The 6,321-nt window shown below is 44.0% G+C and overlaps 1 pseudogene; it reads right to left on the bottom strand.

Annotated features, from left to right (window-relative positions):
- The window catches only part of LOC116562195, a 14,266-nt pseudogene extending 13,785 nt beyond the window's left edge, over positions 1–481 (bottom strand).
- Positions 482–6,321: the final 5,840 nt, after the last annotated feature.

The following is a 6,321-nucleotide window of genomic DNA, read 5'->3' as shown; positions in this document are numbered from 1 at the left end:
TACAGGCACACGCCACCATGCCCAGCTGAATTTTTGTATTTTTAGTAGAGACGGGGTTTCACCATGTTGACCAGGATGGTCTCGATCTCTTGACCTCGTGATCCACCCGCCTCGGCCTCCCAAAGTGCTGGGATTACAGGCTTGAGCCACCGCGCCCGACCTCATTGAAATTCTTAAGATGAACTGGATGCTGCAACAGCCGCCCTCTTGGGTTTCGGTGTTGTTCCTTCACGGGATCCATGCCTGAATCTGCAGTATGTAAGTTTTAGGTGCCTCATTCAGCCAGTCCCAGTGGTATTTCTTTTTTTAAGCTTGGCACTCCAGTTATACTTTCTCTTGTGCTTGGTGGGGTAGCCACATTTGCCACAGGTGGACTTCTGAAGGTGGTAGGCCTTAGAGCCACAATGGAGGCGCAACGTGTGTGTCTTACTGCAATAGTTTCCAAACAATGATGTTCTCTTCGTCATCTTGCTTCTGCGGACTAGACCAGAGAGACCTGAAGAGAAGGCAGGCCTGTCTTATATGGCAGGAGCAGGAGGAAAAGCGGGGTGGGGAGATGTCACAGATCTGGTGAGAGCTCTATCACAAGACAGCACTAAGGGGATGGTGCTAAACCGCCGGAAACCATCCCCATGATCCAATCACTTCCCACCAGGCCCCACCTCCAACATTGGGGATTATAATTCAACATGAAACCTAGGCAGGGACACCGATCCAAACCATATCAGCAACAACAGCTCCAAAATATATAAAGCATCCATGTGCAGAATCACAGAGATAAACAGATGGGTAAACTAATGTTTTTTGTTTTGTTTTATTTTGTTTTGTTTTAAAGACGGGGTTTCACCATATTGGTCAGGCTGGTCTCGAACTTCTGACCTCAGGTGATCCACCTGCCTCAGCCTCCCAAAGTGCTGGGATTACAGGAGTGAGCCACCACGCCCAGCTTAAACAAATGTTTTTAACAAATCTTTATTTGTTTTGTTTTGTTTTTTTTTTTTGAGATAAGTCTCACTCTGTCGCCCAGGCTGGAGTACAGTGGCGCTACATCTGCTCACCTCAACCTCCGCCTCCTGGGTTCAAGCAATTCTTCTGCTTCAGCCTCTCGAGTAGCTGTGACTACAGGCGCTTGCGAACACACCCGGCTAATTTTTTGTATTTTAGTAGAGATGGGGTTTCACCATGTTAGCCAGGAACATCTCCAACTCCTGACCTCATGACCCCCCAGCCTCGGCCTCCCAAAGTGCTGGGATTACAGGCGTGATCCAGCGCGCCCAGCCTTAACACATCTTTAGAAACTGATAGATCATACAGACCAAAAAAAAAAAAAAAGATTATTTGAAATAGTCACTTAATAAATATTAATGGATCACGTATTATGTGCCAGATGCATTCTAGATATTGGGCATACAGAAGTGAACAAAACAGTCAAAATTCCTATCTCCCAAATTTATAGAGACAGACGCAGAGCCGTGGTTGCCTGGGACAGGAGTAGAACAGAAATTAACAGTAGAGGGGCACAGGAAAGTGGTGTGATGAAAATGTTCTAGACATGATCATGATCGAACAATTCCATAAATTTACCAAAATTAAAAGAACTCACATTCTAATGGGAGGAAACAGACAATAAATAGTTAAGTAAAATGCCCACTTGGTTTAATGGTAACAAATGCTATAGAAAAAATAACCCAGGGAAGGGGATAGAGAGGGAGGAGGAGGGGCAAGTTTAAATAGAGTAGGCAGAGAAGGCAGGGCTGAGAGAGTGTCATTCAAATGACATCTGGAAAGAGGAAAGGAACGTTTGTGAAGCTGTCTGGGGGATAATGATTCCAAGCAGAAAAAGAAGAAAACAAAGAAACAAGCAAAAATCGAATCCTGAAAACAAATAAACATAAGAAATCAGAAAACAAGGCCACAGGCAGGGGCTCAAGCCTGTAATCCCAGCACTTTGGGAGGCTGATGCAGGCAGATCACGAGGCCAGGAGTTTGAGACCAGCCTGGCCAACGTGGCGAAACCCCATCTTTACTAAAAATACAAAAATTAGCCGGGCATGGTGGTGCGAGCCTGTAATCCCAGCTACTCAGGAGGCTGAGGCAAGAGAATCACTTGAACGCGGGAGGCCAAGGTTGCAGTGAGCCGAGGTTGCACTCCAGCTTGAGCAATAGAGTGAGACTCCATCTCAAAAAAAAAAAAAAAAAAAATCAGAAAACAAGTAATAGGTCATATCCAAATAAACAGAAGAAAGAAATCCATAAAAATAAAGGCAGAAATTAAAGAGAACATCCACAACCATAACACAATAGAAACATGTACAAAACTAAAGCTGTTTTATAAAAAAGAATTGACAAAACTAATGAGGAAAAAAGCAGACACAAAGTCACTAAATCACAAAATGGAAAAAGAAAAACTATACAAACACAACAGAGTTTAATATAACAATAAAATGAGTAACTATTTGACAACCTATATAAAAGAGGTACATTTCTGAAAAAAGAAAAAGATCATAAAATTCCAAAATTAATACAAGAAAGAAAAGACATTTGAAGAGACTAATAACCTTTAAAGTAATTGACATGATTATCAAGGACATCAGCAACCTCACTCCAAACATAAAAGGCCCTGCTCCAATGGTTTTAATATTGAGTTGGCAATCTTCGAGGAACAGAAAATAACCATTTATGTGCAAATCATTCCAGAAAATAGAAAATGAAGAATAGCCTCCTTTCTCGAGGCTAGGAGAACTTTGATTTCTAACCCAGTTAGTGTCAGAACAAGAAAAGAAAATTATAAGTCCTTTGCATTTTTGAGCATGGATGCACAAATCATAATAAAATGTTAACCATCTTTTTTTTTTTCTTTTTTTTGAGACAGAGTCTCACTCTATCACCCAGGCTGGAGTTCAGTGGCACAATCTCTGCTCACTGCAGCCTCTGCCTCCCGGGTTCAAGTAATTCTCCTGCCTTAGCCTCCCAAGTAGCTGGGATTACAGGCATGTGCCACCATGCCTGGCTAAATGTTAACCATCTAAATCCAAGAGAATATTACATATATTTCACAGTTACAGAAAAACAGAGCTGAGCATGGTGGCTCACGCCTGTAATCCTAGCACTTTGGGAGGCTGAGCCAGGTGAATCACCTGGGGTCAGGAGTTTGAGACCAGCCTGGCCACCATGGCAAAACCCCGTCTCTACTAAAAATATAAAAATTAGGCCAGGCGTGGTGACTCACGCCTGTAATCCCAGCACTTTGGGAGGCTAAGGTGGGCAGATCACAAGGTCAAGAGATTGAGACCATCCTGGCCAACATGGTGAAAGCCTTGTCTCTACTAAAAATACAAAAATTAGCTGGACATGGTGGTGCACACCTGTAGTCCCATCTACTCAGGAGGCTGAGGCAGGAGAATCACTTGAACCCAGGAGACAGGGGTTGCAGTGGCCGAGATCGCACCACTGCCCTTCAGCCTGGTAACAGAGCAAGACTTCATCTTAAAAAAAAAAAATTAGCTGGGTGTGGTGGCGGGTGCCTGTAGTCCAGCTACTCAGGAGGCTGAGGCAGGAGAATCACTTGAAGCTGGTGGGGGGCAGGAGTTGCAGTGATCCAAGATTGCCCAGATCACTGCAGCCTGGGCAAAAGGCAGAAAGGACATCATGCTCAAATAGCGTTTGTCAGCCAGGCAACAAATGCTATTTGAGTATGTGGCTCACCTCAGCTTTGAGAGGCTGAGGTGGGCAGATCACCTGAGGTTGGGAGTTTGAGACCAGCCTGGACAACATGGAGAAACGCCATCTCCACTAAAAATACAAAATTAGCTGGGCATGGTGGTACATGCCTGCAATCCCAGCTACTTGGAAGGCTGAGGCAGGAGAATCACTTGAACCCAGGAAGCGGAGGTTGCAGTGAGCCAAGATTGTACTGTTTGTTGTACTGGAGTGAGCACAGAAAGTCAACACCACGACAAACGTATGCCAAATTGCAGGGTCTTTATTGCCGGCGGCCACGGAGGACTCGTGTCTCTCCAACCCGTGGCCCCGAAAGGAGGGTGTCAAGACCTTTTATGCCCGTAAACCACCACCTTGGCAGGGTTGGGGGTGAGGGGCTTTAGACGTTCCGAGGGCCAGTGGACTTTGGACATTCTGTAAACCACCTCCTGGGCGGGGGTGAGGGTGAGGGGCTTCGGACGTTCCGATTGTTACTTAAGTGGTTCACAGAAGTCAAGATAAGCATTAGTTTACACATTGCCTGGGTAGGGTGGAAATTACAGACCTCAGTTACTTATTACAAGTCGCAGGGGCCAAGATGGCGTGGGTTTGGACTGCTTGCCTGTCACATTTGGGTTACAGAGAGAGCAGTTTCAACAGACAGCCAATGTATGTTGAGGTATGCAGTTTTATGGGGCTTTTACCATGTCACAGTACCATTGCACTCCAGCCTGGGCAACAAGAGCGAAACTCTGTCTCAAAAAAAAACAAAAACAAACAAGCAAACCAACAAAAAACACCCCCCCCCCCCCCCACACACACACAAACACACACAAATAGCGTTTGTCTTAGGAAAGCAAATGTAGGGCAGCATTAAAACTCTACACATGGGGCTGGGTACAGTGGCTCACACCCATAGTCCCACCCTTTGGGAGGCCAAGACAGGCAGATCCACTGAACCCAGGAATTTGAGATCAGTCTGGGCAGCATGGTGAGATCCCGACTCTACAAAGTAGCCACATGTGGTAGCATATTCCTGTAATCCCAGCTACTTGGGAGACTGAAGTGGGAGGATCACTTGAGGCTGCAGTGAGCTGTGATCATGCTACTGCACTCCAGCCTGGTTGACAGAATGAGACCCCGTCTCAAAACAACAAACAAAAACTCTACACGCGGGTGACTGCCTGACATGCAATAAATGCTCCGTATTAGTTATTATTATTGTCTGTTAATGATGGCAGAAAAAATGTAAATCATTACAACTTTGGAAGAGAATTTGACATTATCTTGTAAACTTGAACATTTACATAACCTCCAACTCAGCAATTCCTCTTCAAGTAATATGCCCTAAAATTAGCAAAATGTACTTGAGTACAATTGTAGACATATAGAAGAATGTCCTTAGCAGCTGTCTTTAAAATAGCTAAGAAAAAAAAAGGAAGCAACCCAAATGTCCATCCCCAGGAACATGAATAAATAACTTGTATTAAAATCAATCACACAATGGAATGCTGTTCAGCAGTGGGGTTGCAGGGAAGAAAGTAAGGGTCAAAGATCAGCTGGGCATGGTGGCTCACTCCTGTAATCTCAGCACTTTGGATAACCTGAGGTCAAGAGTTCGAGAGCAGTCTGCCCAAGATGGTAAAACGTTGTCTCTACTAAAAATACAAAAATTAGCTGGGCATGGTGGTGGGCACCTGTAATCTCAGCTACTCAAGAGGCTGAGGCAGGAGAATCACTTAAACCCAGGAGTTGGAGGTTGCAGTGAGCTGAGATCGCGCCATTGCACTCCAGCCTAGGCAATAGAGCAAAAACTCCATCTCAAAAGAGAGAAAGTAAGGGTCAGAGATGAAAAAATTCATTAAAACCAAGAGAAGTGATTTGCATGTCAAATGAGCATAGTATGCTATAACCTGCAAATGAGAAGGAAAGAAATTAAAAGGCAAGAATTTACTATAAGGATACATTGTTATTTCATAGACTCCAAGGACAAGAATGTAGCAAAGGAACTAAAATTAACACCTAGGAAGCTTCTAGGTCTCTTTCTCCATCTCTCACCACTTCTCCATAGGATTTTTTATACTTTTCTCTCTCCATAAACTTATTTCCTCTGCATCTTCTGCAGGTTCACAGTTAGGATAACTGCTTCACACTTGTTAAATGTGTAAGTTGTGTTTCTAACCATGTAATAATGCTTATGACCTAATTCTTCCTAGGTCCCAGTTTAAAATTTCCAGTAAAAAGAATTCTACAGAGTGTCAAGCAGTTGCCCCCAAAACCATGGATCATATGGAACAAATTCAGTTGCCAGTGTTCTACTCCTGTAACCTATGGATCCAGGCATCAATTCTCAAAAGAAGGACTCCTGATAGCTGGGCAGGTATCTATTTGCAAATGACCTATGCAAGTATCAAACTGACATTCATGCACAGATCAAAGGACAAGGATCTTGACTCACTCCCTAAATCTGGGTTTCCAAGTGCAGTCATTTTGTCTACACCCACAACTTACTTGTCATTTGGAGTGATTCTTAAAAGACTCAGGGGAGTTATCCAGGTGAAGTGGCAGGGCAGTCTAGACAGAGGACTAGACTGTTAGAAACCACAGTTAGAAACAAGGAAG

Source organism: Sapajus apella, unplaced genomic scaffold (genome assembly GCF_009761245.1).
Source record: "Sapajus apella isolate SASKATOON/1434 unplaced genomic scaffold, GSC_monkey_1.0 scaffold32, whole genome shotgun sequence".
NCBI lineage: Eukaryota > Metazoa > Chordata > Mammalia > Primates > Cebidae > Sapajus > Sapajus apella.
This window is presented reverse-complemented; position numbering and strand designations above follow the sequence as displayed.